Raw genomic sequence first — 23,189 nt, 5'->3', positions numbered from 1 at the left:
AGGAAAAGGATTCCTCTTAGTTATTTCAGAATCATTAAATTCTTATGCTCAGCAATCCCTCCCAAATCATGTTTACCTTGATAGAAAGCTTAGTAAACCTACGGCTCGGACAGTAAAGAATCTGCCTGCAATGCAGGAGACACGGTTCAATCCCTGGGTCGGGAAGACTCCATGGGAAAGGAAATGCAACCCAGTCCAGTATTCTTGCCTAGAGAATTCCATGGACAGAGAAGCCTGGAGGCTTACAGTCCATGGGGTCGCAAAGAGTCAGACACATCTGAGCAACTAAAACTTTCAAGAAGATTCAACACATGCTGTTTACTCCAATATGTCATTTTCCATCCTTAAGAATTTCAATTCCTATATTTATGAACTGTAACTCACCTCTACAGATAATTAGAAAATGAGGAAAGTTTGGAATCAACACAAAATCAATAAAGCAAATAGCCAAATACAACAAGACTTTTAGAAGTAGAGCCTTGGGATAAAGGTCACCGTGAGAGAAGATACACACTTATTCTCATATGATATGTGGAGGAAAAACTGAGATGTCTGAGAGAGCTTGACAGAATGTTTTGGCCTGAAGTAACTCAGCTATGACAACTAATTTTTGTGATTGGGGAGGAGAGAAAGGACCTTAATCTGAAACAGAGTGAAGTCACTTTGTCCCCAGGACTATAATAAGACACAAGAAACATGGGCTTCAAATTTTAAAGTCAGATAGTCATTAAATATTGATAAAGATAGAAATGGGGGAAATATCTGCTATTATAAATTCTATCTGCAACAAAACCAAAAATTTATATTTTGAAATAGAGATGAAAGATCATCAAAGAAAGGTAAATTGAAATTGCTTAAACAATATTCATTAACATTAATGAATATATATAAATCAATATTTTGGGCTTCCCTGGTAGCTCAGACAGTAAAGAATTCACCATCACTACAGGAGACCCAGGTTCAATCCCTGGGTTGGTAAGATTCCCTGGAGAAGGAGATGGCAACCCACTCTAGTATTCTAGCCTGGAGAATTTCATGAACAGAGGAGCCTGGTGGGCTACAGTCCACAGGGTTGCAAAAGAGTCAGACACGACCCAGCCACTAACACTTTCACTTTCAAATCAATATTTGGCAGTTGGTAGGCGGGAGATCAATCCTGGGTGTTCATTGGAAGGACTGATGTTGAAGCTGAAACTCCAATACTTTGGCCACCTCATGCGAAGAGTTGACTCATTGGAAAAGACCCTAATGCTGGGTAGGATTTGGGGGCAGGAGGAGAAGGGGATGACGGAGGATGAGATGGTTGGATGGCATCACTGACTCGATGGACATGGGTTTGGGTAAACTCCGGGAGTTGGTGATGGGCAGAGAGGCCTGGCGTGCTGTAGTTCATGGGGCTGCAAAGAGTCGGACACAACTGAGCGACTGAACTGAACTGAACTGAACTGAGGCTCCACATGTTTTCTCATTTTTTATTTGTTCTTATTTATGTGATTTTTTAAATTTATTTTTTAATTGGAGGCTAATTGTTTCACAATGTTGTGTTGATTTTTGCTGTATGTTTTCTTTATTGTTCTATATTAGTGAATATAAACTTTCTTTTATATTTTAAACATTCATATGTTTTCATAAGGATGCTAGAGATCTTTAATCTTCTAACCTTATTTTTCCCATAGGGTATTAAGTTCCACATTCACAAATTCTCCTACTAACAAAATTGTCAGAAACCCAGTTCCTGTGCTTGAGAAAGAACTAATACTACCAACTTTGAAGTATCACATTTTCCTATGTGAAATATATCTATGTTAAAAATTAATTACTGACATATATTCTAATACATGTATCATTTTTTTTTTTTTTGCCCTGGATTACCTGATGTTTCTTTAATTAGTTCAGAAAGAGGAAAGCTGAAGGTGTTAAGGCCGACCTATGTATGACACTTCCACGAGAAGATTTTAAAGTGTATTCCCTTTAATAGCAAGAACTATTCTGCTTAAGTCTTCTAAGATCATTCTACTTAGGCTGGAACCTGTTTGCTTAATCAGTAGATAAAGTCTTAAGTGGCCTTTTAAAAAAAGCCAGATTTTGTTTGGGTGGGGAGGAGGGGTAAAAGAAGACAGAGCTTAATTAACCAGACTGACAGGCTCCATAGATCTCTCAAGTGTTTAAATTAAGGATTGCAAGTTCTTGAAACTTGACAAGGCAGGCAGGATTGTCACTGCTGCTGTCTGAAGCAGAGGTAAGTACAGATTAGGCTTGTCCTATCTCTATCATAAGCATTTTTCCAGGATCTAAGAACTTCACACTGTGGACAGACTTGAAGGTTTTCTTTAGTACTGAAAAATTAAAATCATAATTAAATTCTCACCTTTTCCAAAATAAAGATTGTTCGCTTGCCATAATAATTTGTTATTCGACAATGCTGCATCATTACTGTATTAAACACAGAGATCTATCCCTTTATTAAAGAGAAATACTCATTTGTACTGCACACTAGCTCTCAGGTTGAATGTATTCACATCACACATAGATTGATGTACATCGAATCACTGGACGTAGTGCTTAGGGGCTAGTGAATGTTATTAGCTCCCACCCACCTGGTCAGAGCTTTCCTGTGGAATGAGATGTATCCTTCCAGTGATTTATTTTCTCTGTGTGCATATATTCACAAGCATAAATATATACATATGCTTGGAGCATGTTCCACTACATTTGACATCTGGCAACTCTCCATTAGGAGACTTTCGATGCTTCCAATGAGTAATAAAATGGAATTACAAGAAGGAGGTGAGGGTGAGGAGTAAATAATGCAAATTATGGCCCATGAGTCTCCTTCTCCGAATTTAGGTGCGTATAAAGCACAGATCTTCTATAAAACATCTAATTCTAATCTTTAACCAACTCCTGCTTACATACTGATTTCTGGAGGATCAAAGACATTTGGATATTAGAGATACTCCTCTCAGATGTTTGTGTGTTGATACCTCCTTGCCGAGGAAGCTTCTTCCAAGCTTACATTAAACAATGGCCTAAGCACATTAAACGTTTGAGGTGTTTACAAAATGGGCACATACTTTATTCTGAAAAAGAAAAAAGAATCTTTATTTTTTTTAAGAGGAAAAATGTTTTGGCTCTCTCGGTCACCTGGCTGAAGAATAAAAAAAAAAAAAGGAAGAGGGAAAAAAAGTTACTGTGTGCAGTTAATATCGAACAGCAGCCATCTCCAGATGATCCCCGCTGCATCCAATTTCTGCCAAAATGCTTTCTGTTAAACCTCCATCAAACAGACACACGGCGCACAAAAGAAAACCTCATCACCAAGGGAAACTAATCCACCGGTGCGCAATGTAAGCCTGTCAACTTTTTATTATAAGAAGTCATCACTCATTTCAGTGAAGATTAAAAGTATGACTAAATTGAGAAAATCCTCTTAGCCATTTGGAATTTTAATAGAGGAGAAAAGGGGGTGAGTAAAATTTAGACTCTAGGGGTGTGTGTGTGTGTGTGTGTGTGTGTGTGTGTATGTGTGTGTATGTATGGGAGGTTGGGGGCATGTATATAAATATACACACAGTGTATACATGCCTATGTGCTTATGCACAAACATCAACATTTGTATATACATGTCATTTGGGTGAACATTGGCAATTATGTATACAACTTCAGCCCCCCTAAAAAGGAAAAGCTTCCAAAAATTCATACATAAACATGTAGGCTTGTAGTAGGTTTTCTCAGTTACCACAGACAAACAGTTTCTGATTCAGAGGAGCTTAAGAGATAAGAATGGAAAATGAGTCCTCACAGCTTTAATTACATCGCCACTGGCAACAAGGTGTTACAGTGGCAGAATGACAATTGCTTTTACTCAGAGTATAGATTCAGGGTCAATATGCTATTTCATCCTAGTACACCAGAGCAGATGAGCACCATGTTGTTTCCTTATTGGCCTTGCAATGCTTTATCCCTGCAGGTAAAGTTAGTCTGATGCGCAATTAGAATTACGGGAGACGTATGCATCCGTGGTTAACTGGAGTTGGGTTTCGCAAATTATATTGAACGTGGTGTGTTTCACTCCAGCTGTCATCAAAAACATGGGTAATCTTTTGCATTTAAAGACCATAATCATCTTCCCATCCCAAAGATTTCACCTGTGCTAAAGCACAAGTCTTTCCCCAGTCAGTCTGAAGTTTGAGGGTGATCAGCTCTTATTCCTGAAGTTCTAAGCTACGTTTTTAAAATGCACAGGGAACTTTAAATGTGGGTAACTCCTCCCACACCTAGGTATATTCTTTCTCCTCTGAATTTTCACAATATAGTAATACAGTTACACAAGTTCTGTATTTGCTTATGAATTTCCAGCAGTAACCCTCAATGTAAGTTCACATGATCACTGGAGAACAAACAGTAAAGTCTCATCACTTGCCAAGAAGATAAACTACAAGTGTATCTTACCTTCAGGCAGCTACACAGGCACCAGCTGGCAGGGAGGTGAGTTGAAATCCTTTCTGCAAATCACTAAAGACCATGGACGACCAGGAAGCTTGCCTCTTAGAGCATCACAGAGCAGTGATACTGGCACCTTTGGGAGAGGATGGGGTGCCTGTCAGCTGTTTCAGCATCTTCTGGCCTTTTGATTAAACTCTTCCCACCCCCACTTCCACTCCCAAACTAGCTAAACCCTTTTGCTATTCAAGGAGTGGTAGTCAACCACTGAACTGTTTCTGCTTTGAGAGCCTACTTTACTTTCCATAACCTTCTCTTCTATCCAATGAAAAGCAACTGTGGCCTTTTACTAAGTAAATGAGCAAATATTTTCCCAGTGTTCACCAGGTTAGATCCCCATTTAATTAAACTGGCTCATTATGTCCCTATCTGATTAGCAGAGTAGAATCAATTATTCAATGCACAAACATGGCTGCAGGAGCTAGAGGTGTATACAGAGCTGTTCATTTAATTCCAAGGACACTAATTAGGTACAAAGCAAGCAATAACTTTAACAATTGCAGGCACAAGCATACATGCAGTACAGGACAAGGGAAAAAAAAAAAACAAACAGGCCTTCATTTTCTTAATAAGCTGGATTCTCTTCCTCCTAACAGGGTCAAGAAAAAACAGAAAGCCAGAGAGGATGAAATGTAGATCAAGAAAGCTAAGCATCCAGGAAATAACCCTTGGGATTTGCATATGTAATGGTGTGCTGCTACTTTTGTACTTTATAATCAAACAGTAGGCAATTATCCAAATTATTGACAGCAGATTTCTCATTTCAACTGCAAATTAAGGCCATTAATAAAGCTTTCTAATGCAAAAGTGACTAATTAACTAATGGAATGGAACTCTGAAGCTGTGATATCAAAACCAGTCCACCACATATTGTGGAAACACAGGGGAACTAATTAGTTTAATTATCAAAACAGCTAATTAAAATTACACAGTTGCCTAATTAGTTCTTTGCGTTTTTTCTCTGGTTTAATTGACAGGATGGAGTTAAATAGGTAACCGGTCTCAAAGAGGGAAAGGGAAAAAACCAGGAATAGCTTCTGCTGAATATTTTAGCTGATGTTATCTCATTCATGTGGCAGACCAGTAACAGGAAAATAAATGACTCTCATCCTTTTGGTAAGCAACTCCAAATTTTCCAGACATAAATCTGCCCTCGGAGTAAGCTATCTAAAAAGATTTTCATGAAGTTAAAGGGCTGGGATGTCTTGATGCCTCCAAAAGGTCAGGGCGAACACATATTTTGGAGGAGGACAGCATGTGGTTTTTCTTCAGGAAGTTAATTTTTCACTTAGTTTAATTTATACTGTACTGTATGTGTGGTTCCCTAATCACTGCCAAGGGACATGTAAAAATGGCTTAGATAGCAGAGTCGCTTTTGAGTCCGAGTGCTAAAAGATAGCAAGGGCTGGTGGCAGAGATTTAATCGAAGATGCAAAATATGGGCCATTCCATGAGGTCTCTGGACTCTCCTAAGCTAAGTTCCTTGATTCTGGGAAACAATAATAGTAATAATTTTATAATAAATAGTCTTAGTCTATTAGTGTACATATTCTCAAGGACTTTGCTCCCACGCTGAAGAGGAAATAAAACCAAACAGGACTGTCCCTTTCATTTCAGCACTTTTGGTGCTGGTCAGCACCCACAAACACAAAACCTGGGTTGCAGTGGGCCTAGGATTATCAAAATGATACAATTAAAAAATATTAATTAACTTATCTTTTACTATGAAAGAGCCAAAGAAACCATTGAATCCCTTCTCCTGAGTATGAATGAATTGCATAAAAATGTCTTGTTTTCTGATGTCTTCAGAAGCTATGTATCAGTTACTGGCCATACATAGAAAATATTTCAATATGATACTTTAAATATAGTGTCTTTCTTTTAGCTTTGTCCTCAACAGAAAGGGAGAGAGAACTGATCACTTTGTGTTGTTAATGACTTTTGTGAAAGTATCTTATTCAGTATACAGGTCACTGTTTCCTGCCCCAAGACAGCTTTGCTTTGGGTGCAGTCTGACTTAGATAACTGAGACATAGCTAATTAAGAAGGTCTTTCTATTCTTCCTTTTTTTTTTAAAATTTATTTATTTATTTTTACTTTACAATATTGTATTGGTTTTGCCATACATTGACATGAATCTGCCATGGGTGTTCACGTGTTCCCCAACCAGAACCCCCCCTCCCTATTCTTCCTTTTTGAAAAGCTTTCATTTTGATTTTTTCATTTTATTATTAATTTTTCATTCCTATATCAATTTTGAGAACTAATGACAAACTAGGGCTTCCCAGATGGCTCAGTGTTAAAAAATCTGCCTGCCAATGCAGGAGAGACATGGGTTCGATCCCTGGATCAGAAAGATCCCCTGGAGTAGGAAATGGCAACCCACTCTGGTATTCTTGCCTGGAAAATTCCATGGACAGCAAAGCCTGGCAGGCTACAGTCCACAGGGTTGCAAAGAGTCAGAAATGACTGAGTATGCAGCACATACATATAATGACAAGCTAAATGTGGAAGAGTTATTAGGCACAATTTTTGCTTAATAACTAGAAGTTATACACTTAAAATATTGTGATGTATTTGATATATGAGCTCCCCATTGGCTCAGATGGTAAAGAATCTGCCTGCAAAATGGGGACCCAGGTTCAATCCCTTGCCTGGGAAGATCCCCGGAGCAGGGAATGGCAACCCACTCCAGTATCCTTGCCTAGAGAATCTCATGGACAGAGGAGCCTGGTAGGGTACAGTCCATGAGGTTGCAAACAGTTGGCTACAACTAACACACACACACATATCTGATATATACAAAAGAATATGTGAAACATACATATAATGTTGATGAAGCGTAAAATAAAATGAACACTCATAAATCCACCAATCCACCACACAACTTAAGGGCTAAAACATGACTGATACTTTCAAAGTTAACTGTGTGCTATTCAGATCTATCCTCTTGCTTCCCACCTCACCCCAGACAGTTAAATACTATCTTGGATTTTCTAAATTTCATCCTTTTGCCACATATGTATATACCATTACATGGATTACCTAGTTTTGTGTAACTACATAAACATAGCGTAATTAATATATAGTCTTTGGGGGCTTACCTATTTTCATCAACATGAAGTGAAGCATTATGACTCAGTTGTGTCTGACTCTTTGCGATCCCATGGACTGCGGCCTGCCAGGCTCCTCTGTCCTTGGGGTTCTCCAGACAAGAATACTGGAGTGCGTTGCCATTGTATTCTCCAGGAGATCTTCCTGATACAGGGACTGAACCCACGTTTCCTGCACTGCAGGCTAATTCTTTACCACTGAGCCACCAGGGAAGCCCCTCATCCAACATAACTTTCCTAAGACTCATTTACAATGTCTGCATATCACATTAATGCATTTACTTCCACATGATGTAATATTTTTGTATGTGGATAAATTTTATTCATTCATTGCTTTGTTGATCACTTGGAAAATAATTTAGCATTATCCTAAAGCTGAACATGCATGTAATCCTATAAAACAGGAATTTCATTTCTGGGAAAAAATTTTTATACATATATGCTAGGAAATACATTAAAGTATGTTTACAGTAGAATGTTTATAAGAGCTATATTCCTTAATTATATTGTTATTTATAATTAATGTGTGATATTACATACTATTGTTACAGCCAACAGGATCAATAGCATGAGTAAGAGGGTAAAGAAGGGTTGTAGAGATGCCTTGCAGATAAAAAGGATTATTAGTTCAATGATATATGAATTATTTAGCATTCAACATTCAATATATATTTTTGAGTACTCTCATGTATAAAGCACCATTTTATTTGCAGGAGATGTAACAGTGAATAAAACTGATGAAGTGGCTGTTATCATGGGGCCTTCCTTTTTGCTGTGGAATATAGACATTAAACATATAAATTAATAACATGCTATTAGGTAGTAGTGGTACTATAGATAAATACTGAGCAAAACAAAAGGATAGAGACTAATCGAGCTTCTAATTTTGATGGCATAGGCAAAGGATACCTCTCTGAAGGGTTTGATTTCTGGGTTGGGAAGATTCCCTGGAGGAGGAAATGGCAACCCCCTTCAGTATTCTTGCCTGGAAAGTCCCATGGACAGAGGCGCCTGGCAGGTTACAGTCTGTGAGGTCACAAAGGGTTGGACACAACTGAGCGACTAAGTACACACACATGCCTCTCTGAAGAAGTGCCATTTGAAGAGAAACATCAATGAAGGCAAGAAAGAGAAAGAGCATTTTTGGCAGAACTGCAAAGACCATTAAGTGGGAGTATTTTTATTGATTTAGAAAAGCAGTAGGCTGTCATTGCAGGTGACAGAGAATTAGTAAGAGCAAGAAAGCTCAAATAATGTTGGAGAGTTAGGCCAAGGCCAGTTCACAAAGGGATTTATGTCATTTAGTTTAGGTGTCATTGTTGGACTCGGTTATTTATTTTAGGTACATCATATTAAAAAGCAGAGACATTACTTTGCCAACAAAGGTCTGTCTAGTCAAGGCTATGGTTTTTCCAGTGGTCATGTATGGATGTGAGAGTTAGACTATAAAGAAAGCTGAGTGCCAAAGAATTGATGCTTTTGAACTGTGGTGTTGGAGAAGACTCTTGAGCGTCCCTTGGACTGCAAGGAGATCCAACCAGTCCATCCTAAAGGAGATCAGTCCTGGGTGTTCATTGGAAGGACTGATGTTGAAGCTGAAACTCCAATACTTTGGCTACCTGATGGGAAGAGCTGACTCATTTGAAAAGACCCTGATGCTGGGAAAGATTGAGGGCAGGAGGAGAAGGGGACGACAGAGGATGAGATGGCTGGATGGCATCACCAACTCGATGGACATGGGTTTGGGTGGACTCAGGGAGTTGGTGATGGACAGGGAGGCCTGGCGTGCTGTGGTTCATGGGATTGCAAAGAGCCGGACACGACTGAGCGACTGAACTGAACTGAACTGATGAATGAAAGAGAACCATTTGATGATTTCTTTTCAGGAGAGTTAGCTAAATAATATGCTTGTTTGTAATACACATGTTTATATTATTATAAATATACATGTTTTAGGAGCATCATACTTGATGATAAAGGGGAAAGTCCTGTGGCAGGGCAAGAGCAGAAGCAAGGATACCTAATGGATAGGAGTGATGCTTATTCAGATGGGAGAGGAAGTTGCCTTTGGCTGGATGCTACTAGTGGAGCCAGTAAGAAATGATCAGATATGTTTTCAAAGTGGAGCCAAAAGGATTACTTGATAGATTGCTCATAAATATTTAAGAGAGAGAAGTCAGGCAGGACTCCAGTGTTTTTGGCCTGAGTAACAAGTTAAAGATGATACCATGTAACAAGATGGAGGATGATGAAGTGTGAGCAGGTTTGAGTTTTCTACCAATCAAATGTTTGGGTTTGGACATACTACTTACAAGCTATTTAACAGATATCCACGTGGAGTGAGCTGTCAGGTAAATATTAGATAACTTAGTCTGGAGTTCAGGGTAGCACTCGGGACAGAGAGTTAAATTTATAATTGGAAGTTAATGATAAAATTTATATTTAAAGTAACAGAATTAGATGGGATCAGCTAAGTGGTTAGTGTAGACAAAGAAGAAAAGAGGAATGAAGATGATGAAGATGAGCCCTGGTGTGGCTGATTGATTTCATTAAAGACCCCACAGCTGTTCCCTTCCCTCTACCTCTGTTCTTTGCCATATAATTGGGCTACAGCATTCTGACACTGGACTCATCCCTGAAACTTGCTATGGTCTACAGGATACCAACAGTTGTGATACAAGGGAAGGCTTGATAAAGTATTCACACATTTCTGCTGAGCACTTACCTTCTACCCTTACCATGAGAAGACCCTTACCAGGTCCCTCTGGTCCCAGAAGAAAGATGAGAGACACAGGGTCAATCCAAGGGGCATGGGTGAGTTCAACTGAGAACAGACTAGAGCAGCTGGACCCCAGGGACCTGTGAAATATGTTTTTATTGCTGACAGATCGAGTTTTAGGGTGATGCTTTATAAGCATTATTGTAGCAATATATAACCAATACATTTGGGCTACTCCAGTCTTTAGACATCTGACAAGGAGGAAGATTCATATTAAGATACTGAAGAAAACATCAGTGAAAAAAACCTGGACAAGTGTCCAGAAACCCAAGACATGAAAGCATTGCAAGAAGGGGGACGTGACCAATTATGACAAATGCAATGAGCATTCATGTAAGCTAAAGACTGAAAATTTATCATTATATTTGGCAAAAGAACATCATTAATGTCTTTAATAAGATGGTAAGAAAAGCCTAATGTAAGTAAGTTCTAGGGAGAATGGTAGGTAAGTAAATTGAGATAACTAAGATGAGTGATTTTGCTTTAAAGGCAGTGGAGTCAAGATAGGAAGAGAATGTGAACAGAGAGTTCCAGTTTTGGTTTTTACATGAGTTGTATTACAGATTGTCCATATGTGATTAAGAATCATCTAGTTCAAAGGAGAATAAAACAGATGATGCAGGAGAAAACGAGGATAATGAGGACAGCAAAGACCTTGAATACAAAGGCTGGAATAAGTTCTAGTGACCAAAACATGGACTTGTCCTTAGGAGAACTGGCACTCCATCTGTAGTTACAGTGCAAAGGTAAAGTTTAGGAGGGGCTTAGATGAAACTGGGTTGGTAGACTTGCCAGTGGAAGGATAAAGTCTCCTGAACGTTTGTGTTTTTTTTTAATTTATCAGTTAAGAAATAAAACCGTCAGCTGAGAGTGAGGAAGAGGAGTATAGTAGGCAGATTTCTAAGATTTGTAAGATGGCTCCCTTATTCTCATATTATACTCTCTGCTTGGAGTGTGGGTAGAACCTGTGATAAGAAGAAATACCACTCCTGTGATTATATTAGTTGCTCAGTCATGTCCAACTCTTTGTGACCCCATGGTCTGTAGTCTGCCAAGCTCCTCTGTCTATGGAATTCTCCAGACAAAAATACTGGAGTGGCTAGCCATTCCCCTCTCCAGTGAATCTTCCCAACCCAGAGATCAAACCCAGGTCTCCTGAACAGCAGGCAGATTCTTAACCATCTGAGCCACCAGGGATTATATCATATGGCAAATGAAAGAGTATCCTGAATGGACCTGACCTAATTAGTTTATCCCATTGAACAGAATTTTTTTCCCTTCTTTTCTCAGAAGAAATCAGAGAGGTGTACTCTGACTGGTTTCAAAGAAAGCAAATATGTTTTGTGAACTGTTTAAGGGGGCCACAAGGCAAGGAACTGTGGGTGGCTTTTAGGAGCTGAGAGTGGCCCCCGGCTGACAGCACTAAATTGGAACCACCATCCTACAGCTGCAAGAAAATGAATCCAGCCAACAACCAGCAAGCATGGAAGATGCCCTCAGCCTCTGGTGAGTACCGCGGCCCTGGCCAAAGCCCTGATGTCAGTCTGCTGAAATACTGAGCAGAGAATCCAGCTCCACCACACTTGGACTTTGGGTTACAAAGTGAAGTAAGTAAAGTATTAATCGCTCATTCATGTCTGATTCTTTGTGACCTCATGGACTGTAGCCCATCAAGCTCCTCTGTCCATGGCATTCTCCAGGCAAGAATACTGGAGTGAGTAGCCATTCCCTTCTCAGGGGATCTTCCTGACCCAGGGATAGAACTAGGGTCTCCTGCACTGCAGGCATATTCTTTACCTGTTCTGGTTATGAAACAATGAGATAATAAACTTCTGCTGTATTACACAGTCATAGCAAACTATATTTGACACTATGAGCAAACACAGTATCAGAGGCTTGGGTACGAAAGAAAAGCCACCTCAGAGAATGAACAATGTACTGACTGCAGAACACAGCAGGATTAGTGAGCAGTGTGGAGGACCCATCTGAGGTTTGCAGTCATAAATTTAAAGTGAGAACTGTCAGAATGTGAAACTCAAATAAAGGTAAAGAACAGGTTAGAGGGGTATTCAAATTTAATTCTTATTGTGGATTGACCAGTTAAACACACGTAAGGAAAACAGATAAAGTTACATGCAAAAGAATGACTATTACTTTAGACCAAGTGATGCAAACAGGGAAAACAGAGAAGTGAGGACAAGAAGAGGTGAAAACTCAAGTTCAGCAGGCTGAACATCCCAGTGGGGTTTCAGATTTGTAAGAAGGAGATACTCATGGAAAAGCTGGAAAAGAGGGGTCTGTAATATTACTCAACTCTTAGACTTTATTTTGATTAGATCCTTTGTCCACCCTTGAATTGGTCATCGGTGCCCTCAGTGCTAATAAAAGTGTACAGTTTATTGTTCAGCCATAAGTCATGTTCTACTCTTTGAGACCCCACAGATTGCAGCATGCCAGGCTCCTCAGCCTTCACTGTCTCCTGGAGTTTGCTCAAAATTCATGTTCATTTAGTTGGTGATGCTATCTAACCATCTCGTCCTCTGCTGCCCCCTTCTCCTCCTGCCTTCAATCTTTCCCAGCATCAGGGTCTTTTCCCATGAGCCAGCTCTTTGCATCAGGTGGCCAGAATATTGGCTCAGGTTCAGCATTAGTCCTATTAAAAAGCAAAGACATCACTTTGCCAACAAAGGTCTGTCTAGTCAAAGCTATGGTTTTTCCAATAGTCATGTATGGATGTGAGAGTGGGACCATAAAGAAAGCTGAGAGCCAAAGAATTGATGCTTTCAAACTGTGGCGTTGGAGAAGACTCTTGAGAGTCCCTTGGACTGCAAGGAGATCAAACCATTCAATCCTAAAAGAAATCAACCCTGAATATTCATTGGCAGGACTGATGCTGAAGCTGAAGCTCCAATACTCTGGCCACCTGATGTGAAGAGCTGACTCACTGGAAAAGACCCTGATGTTGGGAAAGATTGAAGTCAAAAGGAGAAGGGGGCAGCAGAGGAGGAGATGGTTAGACGGCATCACTAACTCAATGGCCGTGAGTTTGAGCAAACTCCTGGAGATAATGCAGAACAGGGAAGCCTGGCATGCTGCAGTCCATGGGGTTGCTAAGAACCAAACACAACTTAGAGACTGAACAACCACAAGGAAAACAAAGTCTAAGTGGGCATCCGAACAATGCTGCTCTTTCTCCGTGTTATGTTTTATGAAAGAAAGAACTGAGACTTGTTGGGAATTTCCTGGCTCTCCAGTGGTTAAAACTGCACCTTCCTATGCAGGAGATGTGGGCTCGATTCCTGGTCGGGGAGCTATGATCCCACATGCCTCATGGCCAAAAAACCAAAACAGAAGCAATATTGTAACAAATCCAATAAAGATAATAAAAATGGTCCACATTAAAAAAAGAAAAGAAGAATTGAGGCTTGTGTAAGAAAGGGTAATATATTCACACACTCTGGTGTGTTTTGGTGTGACTTTAGGACCTGGGATACCACTAAGGTTTGTTAACTCTTTGTGCCAGGGAGACAGAATTTTGTTTTCAGAAATTTACTTCTCCCTGGTGACCCCACAAGTGGCAGAATATAATTTTATTGTACTTCTACCTTAAAGATTTTTTTATATCTATTGAACCATGGGTTCTGGACTAAGAGGAACTAACATTGTATGTTTCCTATGTTAAGACTAAAAACACTAGAGAGACTCTCTCCCTAAGTTGGCCTAAGGCGGCCCAGAACTATGGAGAAAAACTTCAAAGTCATATCACAGAATTTCAGTGGATATCATCTTTCCTAAACTAAAACAAAAGGGTAGAGGTAAATAATTCTTGTTAATATTATTTTATTTCTCTAGTTTTCTGATCAGTGTTACTAGAGGTTTTTAAACCTCTAATGTTTTACTAGTATCAATGTTTTACTAGTATCTTCAAAGAAACACCTTTTAAGTTTTGATGATCAACTCCATTTGTTTTTGTTGATTTGGATGTTTGTCATTTTATGAATTTCTGATCTAAGTTTTTATGATTTCATCCCTTCAACTTTGGGCTTACTATGCTCTTTGGATTTATTATGCTGAATATTCTGTTGAGTTTATAAAGCAGATGGTCAATACTGATGAAAGTTTCGTGTATGCTTAAAACGAGTGTATAGTCTTTCTTTGTTACTGACAACATAAAAAAAACAATTTTGATTCTGCATATATGTATATATATACATAATCATAAACATATATATGTATAACTATACAAATTGTGACTTGAAAATTAATCATATTTCCATTATTTTAATGGGTCTGTTCAAATTTTTGACATGTATATTGAAGTCTAAGAGTTATTTATTCTCTCTTCTCCCAATAAGATAAAATCCTTAATTATTTTATCTCCAATATTCCTCCATTTCATTTTCTGTTTTTGTCTAGCATTTCAGTTTCAACTTGTTTCCTGAACACACACACAAACTTTTGTTTTGCAGTCAAAGACAGAAGCTTCTGTTTTCTTCTGTAGACTTTTATTCTCTGAAAATTGGGAATCTTCTGTGCTGTTTTTTTTTCTTCATTCATCCTCATATAAAGTCAAAGTCGCTCTCAATTTCATATCTTCATATCTCTTGAATACATTTCTTTTTTCCATCTTCACTTCTCCCCTTCACACATGTAGGGGATGCCATCATCTCTAGCTTGAAATGAGATTCCTAACTAGTCTTCTTGCCTCCAATTTTGCCCACTTCTGATCCATTCTACCCACACAGCAGCCAGAATGGTACTTCATAACAAAACATGACTTCTTGTTTAAAATCCTTTCAAGATTCTTATTGTTCTTAGAAAAATTTAAACTTCTTAATGTAGCTTAACACGATGTTATTGCCTTAGTCGCCTTGTGTTTCAACCCATCTCTTCTCTTGTTCACTCTGTTTCCAGTCGTTCTGGGCATCTCTCAGTTTCCTGCACACAGCAGGATCTTTCATCTCTACACTGCTACACGAGTATTTCCTTCTAACTAGTGCACACTTGTCTGTTTTGCTTGGCTAATCTTTATTCATCCTTCAGACCTGAGCTTAGAAACTATTTCCTTTAGGAAGACTATGCTGAAGTAACTCCTCATCTTGATGTCATGTTCTCTGAGCTTGTTCAGTATTATACTACTTCTTAGAAACCTCGGGCTGACTTCACTATAATTGCTTTTTAAGATTTGCTGTCTTTCCTGGCTAAAACCTGTGATGACAGGAATCAAATATGTAGTGCTTGACATACAAAACAACTTAATAAATATTTAGGTAATTAATATTGAATGGATTGTGGAAAGTATAAATGATTAAATACAGGTGTTAGTCTGGTACTGAGCTTACGTTGGAAACACTTTTGTTGAGAAATGCACTAGGAAATTATTCTAAAGGGGAATTTGATAAAGGGTGAGTTTATCTTACATCCTCTAAAGGGGAAAAAATGGAAACTTCACGAGCCAGTAAGGTGGCCAGGTAACCCTGCAACCTTGCTTATAACACCAAATAGAGAGCACAGCATACTGTCTGTAGTGATACAACTGGCAAGAGAAGATTGAGAGCCAGAGCAAGAGATATGAAAAAATTGTAGGCAACTCTTCTCTCTAGAATTCAGGGAATGTATGATCTTGAGATAAATCACTTAATCTCTTGATGTCTCATTTTAACTATTGAGTATATAATGAATGATTATTCTTAACTACTGCATGGGGTATTGTGAGACTTAATTTGCTAATGTTTATAGAGTGCTTCAGATTGTCTGATTAAAAGTATGAAGTGTCATCATTATTATACCATAAAAGAGTATGTGAAATTTTATTTTAATTTCATAAATATGAAATTATACCTTTCTACTTTCACTGAAAACGTTCTGAAATTCATACACACAAATTGGGACATGTTTGAATCTAGGTCTGCAGGCACTCATGTTAGCTGTTCTTATTCCTGTCTATCGACCTTGCCTGCATCTCTATTGTCCAAAAGTTTACATGATTTTGACTACAGTAGACCCTACAAAAAAGGCACAATTTCTTTTTGTTAAATCACTGCTCATGTAAGTTGAGATCGGTGTATTAGGATGACTTTTTCTTTCTCTTCAACCTTTGATTCATTTGGTGGATAATCTCCTCATTTCTGGGCTTCCCTGGTGGCTCAGATGGTAAAGAATGCGGGAGACTCGGGTTTGACCCATGGGTCGGGAAGATCCCCTGGAGAAGGAAATGGCAACCCACTCCTGTATTCATGTCTGGAAAATCCCATGGATGGAGAAGCCTGGCAGGCTACAGTCCATGGACACGACTGAGTGACTTCACTTTCCTCATTTTTAAATGTAAGCCTCTTTATGGGTCATTTGCAGTGATGTGGATGGACCCAGCGTCAGTCATACAGAGTGAAGTAAGTCAGAAAAAGAAAAATAAATATTGCATACTAACAGAAGATCCCGTGGAGTAGGAAATGGCAATCTACTCCAGTATTCTTGCCTGGAAAATTCCATGGACAGAGGAATCTGGCAGGCCACAGTCTGTGGGGTTGCAAAGAGTTGGACATGACTAGGCGACTGGGCACAACACAGCATGGAAACTAGAAAAATGGTACAGATGAACCTATTTGCTGGGCAGGAATAGAGACTCAGACACAGAGAATGGACATGGGGGGAAGGACGAATTGAGAGAGTGGCACCGACATATATACACTACCATGTGTGAAACAGCTGGCTAGTGGGAAGCTGCGGTAGAGCAGAAGGAGCTCAGCTTGGTGCTGTGATGACCTAGAGGGGTGGGATGGGGGTAGGGTGGGAGGGAGGTCTCAGAGGGAGGGGATATATGTATATATAGCTGATTCACACTGTTGTACAGCAGCAACTAACACATTGTCAAGCAATTATATTCCAATAAATAATAAATAAATAAATGTGATCCTCTTTATATGTGGCAGTTTTCTTCCCACATTCTGAAATATCCTCTCAGTTTTGTATCCAGTCAGGGAAAGTGTACAAGTTCAATCATTTTTCCCAGACGGGCACTCCTGGAGCGCCACGCTCTGTTGCCCTCTGTCTGGGTTGCTCTCCATGCTTGCTGTGGACCATGGAAATTCCGTGTTACACTCCTGTGGCACTTTCCCTAGTCTCTGGATGCACTGTCCTCATGTTTGTTTACCACCTGTTCCTCTAGAATCTTCTTTAGAAATGTGTATAGGAGGTGAAATTTTGGTAATATTGCCTGTCTTGAAATGTCACTATTTTATCTAGACACTCAACAGATAGTTTGAATATAGGGTTCCAAGAGAAAGTAATCTTCATTCAGAATGTTATCGAATGTCTCCCTTTTTTCCCAGGTTTAATGTTGCCATTTTTCATCTTTCATATTTTTTTTCCTGAAAAGTTTAGGATCTTCTTTCTACTTCAATGTTATAAAATTGTATGATGATGCATATGGGTGAGGTTTTTTTTTTTTCATTTATTGTGTTTGGCACTTAATCTGGCAAGTTAGACCCTTTGGTTCTGTGAATCTCATGTACGGCTTAATGTAAGACAGCTGGATCCTCATAGCTGCTTCTGTATTCAATTTGTTGTGATATTACATATTGTGTAACCTCTGAAAAACTCCATACACTCATGAGAGTATGAAAGTGAATAAGGAAAATAAAGTCTTACTATTATTATGAAAATAATTTTGACCTTGCAGATCTCCTAAAGAGGCTGTGGGGGAATCCCCTGGGCCTCCAGACCACAGTTTAAGGACTGTTTGTGCGCACACAGACACACAAACACATACACACACACACTCTCTCTCCAAAAACTTATCTTGCTTTTTTTGTCTTGTTTTATTTACTTATTTTTTTACAGGTTTTCTTTTTCGGTTCTTGCTTGTTTTGTTGGAGTCTCCCTTTTTTATGTTAGAGATTTTCTTCAAGCATCTGATAACGGTTGACTGACAGTCCACATTTAAGAATGAAATCCTGATTAGATACTGTTTTGGGGGAAATAATCTTCAATTAGTGAGTTCCTCCAAGGGCATAGGATATCAACCCTATTAAAGGTAATGACTTTTTCGTTGTTGTTTAAATCACATACTTTAGAAATCTGCTTTTACTACCCTGAAATGAAAATAGCAGAATGTAACCTATCAACACATGTGATTTTACCAATAACACTGCCATGCCATAACTATAATGTAAAAAAGAAACAGCAGAAAATCACTCTAATAAAATATGTATTTCAATGTGTAAACCATCATGCATAGGTACTTTACACTTCACTGTGCACATAATGAGGTAGTCAGCTGTTTGCACATACTTGTAGAATCTCTAAAGGTGACAGCTGTAAATATAGACTGATACAGCTGTCTTGATGTACATTACTGACATCTTAAGTACCATAAGCAGCACTGCTCTTTGCAATGTGATTTTAGGAAATGGTGAAGAACTCTTGGTTAAACTCCAAACCAAACAATGTGCTGGCTTGCTTCAATTTATAATGGCACCCCTGAAAAATTCAGTCTATGTTAAGGCCAAGCCAAAATACCTGTCTCTATATGTGAAATATAAAGATAAAAGACAGTATCACTTATATGCAAAATGCAGTTAAGGCTATAGATTCACATGGTTTAAAAGTTTTTTTTTTGGCCTATGTGTTGTCTACTGTGCGATCAGAAAATCTTCAGAGATGTGGGATAATTCTTCACTGTGAGGGAGTTTTATACGTGAGATGTCTGGAATCTGAGTCTCCTACTCATTAAATGCCAGTAATATTCTCCCAATTCTTGCAGCAACCTACACATATCTAACTTAGCACTCCTCTAAGAAATCCTGCTCCAGGATGATCAGAACAAGAGTTCAAATTCTGTTTGGAGAACCTTAAAGTCTGGTTCATCATGTCAGTTTCTTTTTAGTTTACAAATCAGCCCTTCACCCTCTCTAAGACTCGTGTGCCTAATCCTGAAACTCTGGTTCCAAGGCTTTGGAGAATGGGAGGTGAGGTTGGGATGACTGTCTAGGTGGAGGGTAGTGCTTGAGAAGGCTGATGACAGAGAAGTAATCAAGATTTATCAAAATGCCCAAATGCTTTTAATATAAACTCTCAGCCATTTCTTTGGTTACAAACTGTTAGGGCTCTTGCTTTTTGTTACTTTTGTTGAAAACACTTAGTGCTTTTCAGTGTTCTACAGGGAACACTGGTTTCCTTCCCCTCACTTTCCCTCCTGTAAGCATAAAAGTCTTAGCTTCCTCTGGTCTTCTTAGCACTTAGCTCTCTTCCACTTATTTTCATTTCTCAAAATTTTGTTGACCTCTCTCATCTGCTGTTGTCTTTCCCCTGGGTCTCCTCCTTGAAGTTTTAAAGATTTTTATTTATTTACACTTTTGGAAGGTAATTTATAGAAACAGCATTTAATCAACCATATTGAATTGGAAGTCCCTGTATTAATTTGTAATTAGAAAAATCAATATCGTTAAGGTATGGCAGAGACTAAAGATTTATGAAAAGGAAACCCAAGAGACTTTTAAACTATTTCTTGGCATTCTCTAAACTTTAACATCACAAAGCTGTATGTATGGGCCACAGTCTCTATTCTACTAGAAGTGCCTTTCTAATAGGGACAAGAGAATTTTGTACTGATACTAAGAAATTTTCCTTGTATTTGTTGTTGTTTTTGTTCCAGAGAATGTTTAACAAAATATATTCAAACATAATTGATATATAATATTATATTCATTTCAGGTATCATAAATAGTAATTTACATAGTAATATTACATAGTTAATATTACATATTACATAGTAATAGTAAATTACATAGTAATTGACATAGACATTTACATAATTTGCAGAATGATCACCATGATAAGTCTAGTAACCATTTGGGCCCAAACAGTTATTGCTGACCTTATTCCTAATGTTGTATGTTACTTGCCCATGGCTTATTTATGTTAATACTTGAGATTTGTACCTCTTAATTCTCTTCACCTATGTCTTCCAAACCCCTACCTCCTCCCCCTCTTGTGACTATCTATTTGTTCTCTATAGGTCTGTTTTCATTTTGTTTTATTCTTTATGCTCCATACATGAGATCATATGTTTTACATCTTTCTCAGTCTGACCTATTTCAATTTAGCATCACATTCTCTAGATCCATCCACGTTGTTGCAAAAGGCAAGAATTTATCTATTTTTTATGGCTGAGTGGTATTCCATTCTTTACATATGCCATATATTCTTTTCACAAAAAATTGTGGAAAATGCTGAAAGAGACGAAAAAGTTGGCTTAAAACTCAACATTCAGAAAACTAAGATCATGGCATCCGGTCCCATAACCTCATGGCAAATAGACGGGGAAACAATGGAAACAGTGGCTGACTTTATTTTCTTGGGTTCCAAAATCACTGCAGATGGTGACTGCAGCCATGAAATTAAAAGACGCTTGCCCCTTGAAAGAAAAGTTATGATCAACCTAGAGAGTTTCCCTGGTGGCTCAGAGGGTAAAGCATCTGCCCACGATGTGGGAGACCTGGGTTCAATCCCTTGGTCAGGAAGATCCCCTGGAGAAGGAAATGGCAACCCACTCCAGTACTCTTGCCTGGAAAATCCCATGGACAGAGGAGCCTGGTAGGTTACAGTCCATGGGGTCACACAGGGTCGGACACGACTGGGCGACTTCACTTTCACCTTTTCAGAGAGCATATTAAAAACCAGAGACATTACTTTACCAACAAAGGTCCATCTAGTCAAGGCTATGGTTTTCCCAGTAGTCATGTATGGATGTGAGAGTTGGACTATAAGGAAAGCTGAGTGCCAAAGAATTGATGCTTTCAAACTGTGGTGTTGGAGAAGACTCTTGAGAGTCCCTTGGACTGCAAGGAGAACCAACCAGTCCATCCTAAAGGAAATCAGTCCTGAATATTCATTGGAAGGATTGATGTTGAAGCTGAAACTCCAACACTCTGGCCATCTAATGCGAAGAACTGACTCACTGGAAAAGACCCTGATGCTGGGAAAGATTGAAGGCCGGATGAGAAAGGGATGACAGAGGATGAGATGGTTGGATGGCATCACTGACTCAATGGACATGAGTTTGAGTAAACTCTGGGAGTTGGTGATGGACAGGGAGGCCTGGCATGCTGCAGTCCATGGGGTCGCAAAGAGCCGGACACGACTGAGCAACTGAATTGAACTGAACTTCTATATTCTTTACCCATTCATTTACAATGGACACATACTGCTACCGTAGTTTGGCTATTGTAAATAATGTCGCAGTGAACACTGATGTGCATATATCTTTTCAAGTTAGTGTTTTTCTTTCCTTTGGGTAAACATGCAAAAGTAAAACTGATGGATATGATGGAAGTTCTAGTTTTTAATATTTTTAAAGAACACTACTACCGATTTCCACACTGGCTGCACCAATTTATAATCTTACCAACACCACACAAGGTGTTCTCTGCATCTTCACCAGCATTTGTTCTTTGTTGTATTTTAGTGGCAGTCATTCTGAGAGGTATGAGGTGGTACCTCAGTGTAGTTTTAATTTGCATTTCTTTGATGATTAGTAATGCTGAGCACCTTTTCATGTGCCTTTTGGTGTAATGTATATGTCTTCTTTCAAAATACATCTCATGAGGTCCTTTGCCAGTTTTTTTAAATCTGGTTGGCTGTTTTTCTGATGTTTAATTGTATTAACTCTTTGCATTTTTGAATAGTAAACCCCTTAACCAGATATATTGTTTGTAAATATTTCTCCCATTCAGTAGGCTGCCTTTACTCCTTGTTGATAGCTTCTCTTGCTCTGCAAAGGTTTTTTAGTTTGATGTCATTCCATTTATTTATTTTTGCTTTTGTTTCCCTTGACTGAGGAGACAGATCCAAAAATATACCCCTAAGACCAACATAAAAGAAAGTATTGCCTATATTTTCTCCTAAGAGTTCTATGATTTCAGGTCTTACTTTAAAGTTTTCACTCCATTTTATTTTTGTAAATAGTGTGAGAAAGAAGTCCAATTTGTTTCTTTTACATGTGGCTATCTAGTTTTCTCCTCTTTTTGAAGAGGTTATACAGGTTCCCCACTGTATATTTTTGCCTCCTTTGTTGTAGACTAACTGACAATATACGTATAGGCTTATTTCTAGTCTCTCTATTCTGTTCCACTTACTCATGTATCTACTTTGTGCTAGCATCATACTATTTTGATTATTGTAGCTTTGTATTAGAGTTGGTATTCAGGGAACTGACGTCTCCAGCTTTATTCTTCTTTCAAGATTTCTTTGGCTATTTGGAGTCTTTTGTGGTCTCATACAAATTTTAGAATAATTTTTTCTAGTTTTGTGAAAAATGCCTTTGGCATTTTGATATGAATTGCATTGAATCTGTAGATTGCTTTGGATAGTACTGTCATTTTAACAATATTAATTATTCCAGTTCACAAGCATGGAACATCTTTCCATTTATTTGTGTTGCTTTTGATTTCTTTAGTCAATGTCTTACAGTTTTCAGAGTAAAAGTCTTTTATTCTTTTGGTTGGATTTATTCCTATGTATTTTATTATTTTGAGGAAGTTTTAATGTGATGACTTTCTTAATTGCTCTTTCTGATAATTTGTTGTTAGTGTATAGAAATGCAACAGATATCTGTATATTAATTTTGTATCCTGCAACTTTACTGAATTCATTTATTAGTTCTAATAGTTTTTTTTGGTGGAATTTAGAGGATTTTCTATACTTAGTATCATGCTTTCTGTAAATAGTGACATTTTTATTTCTTACATTCTAATCTACATTCCAGATTGTAGATTTCTAATATACAATTTTTTCTT

At 38.4% G+C, this 23,189-nt stretch overlaps 1 protein-coding gene and 1 long non-coding RNA gene across 10 annotated transcripts in view; one reads left to right on the top strand and one right to left on the bottom strand.

The window, feature by feature from the left end:
* The window catches only part of LMO3 (LIM domain only 3), a 322,779-nt gene that overhangs the window by 260,629 nt on the left and 38,961 nt on the right, over positions 1-23,189 (bottom strand). For 4 of the 9 annotated variants that reach the window (XM_081483356.1, XM_081483351.1, XM_081483357.1 and 1 more), the window contains one exon: positions 4,453-4,579. The exons of 3 other annotated variants lie outside the window; for them this stretch is intronic. The gene's annotated coding sequence lies outside the window, so the exon portion shown is untranslated. Of the gene's footprint in view, positions 1-4,452; positions 4,580-8,525; positions 8,629-10,341; positions 10,476-23,189 lie in introns of those variants that run through there. 2 more of the 9 variants (XM_081483354.1, XM_081483361.1) reach the window with 2 other exon arrangements.
* LOC145503584 (uncharacterized) overlaps positions 8,703-23,189 on the top strand; it is a 31,211-nt gene continuing 16,724 nt past the window's right edge. The window contains exons 1-2 of the long non-coding RNA XR_014051575.1: positions 8,703-8,737; positions 11,686-11,901. This is a non-coding gene — a long non-coding RNA (uncharacterized LOC145503584). The remainder of the gene's footprint in view (positions 8,738-11,685; positions 11,902-23,189) is intronic.

Source organism: Giraffa tippelskirchi, chromosome 4 (assembly GCF_054371585.1).
Source record: "Giraffa tippelskirchi isolate mGirTip1 chromosome 4, T2T-mGirTip1v1.2.pri, whole genome shotgun sequence".
Taxonomy (NCBI): Eukaryota; Metazoa; Chordata; class Mammalia; order Artiodactyla; family Giraffidae; genus Giraffa; species Giraffa tippelskirchi.
The sequence above is the reverse complement of the archived record's forward strand: the minus strand, read 5'-3'. Positions and strand labels throughout refer to the sequence as shown.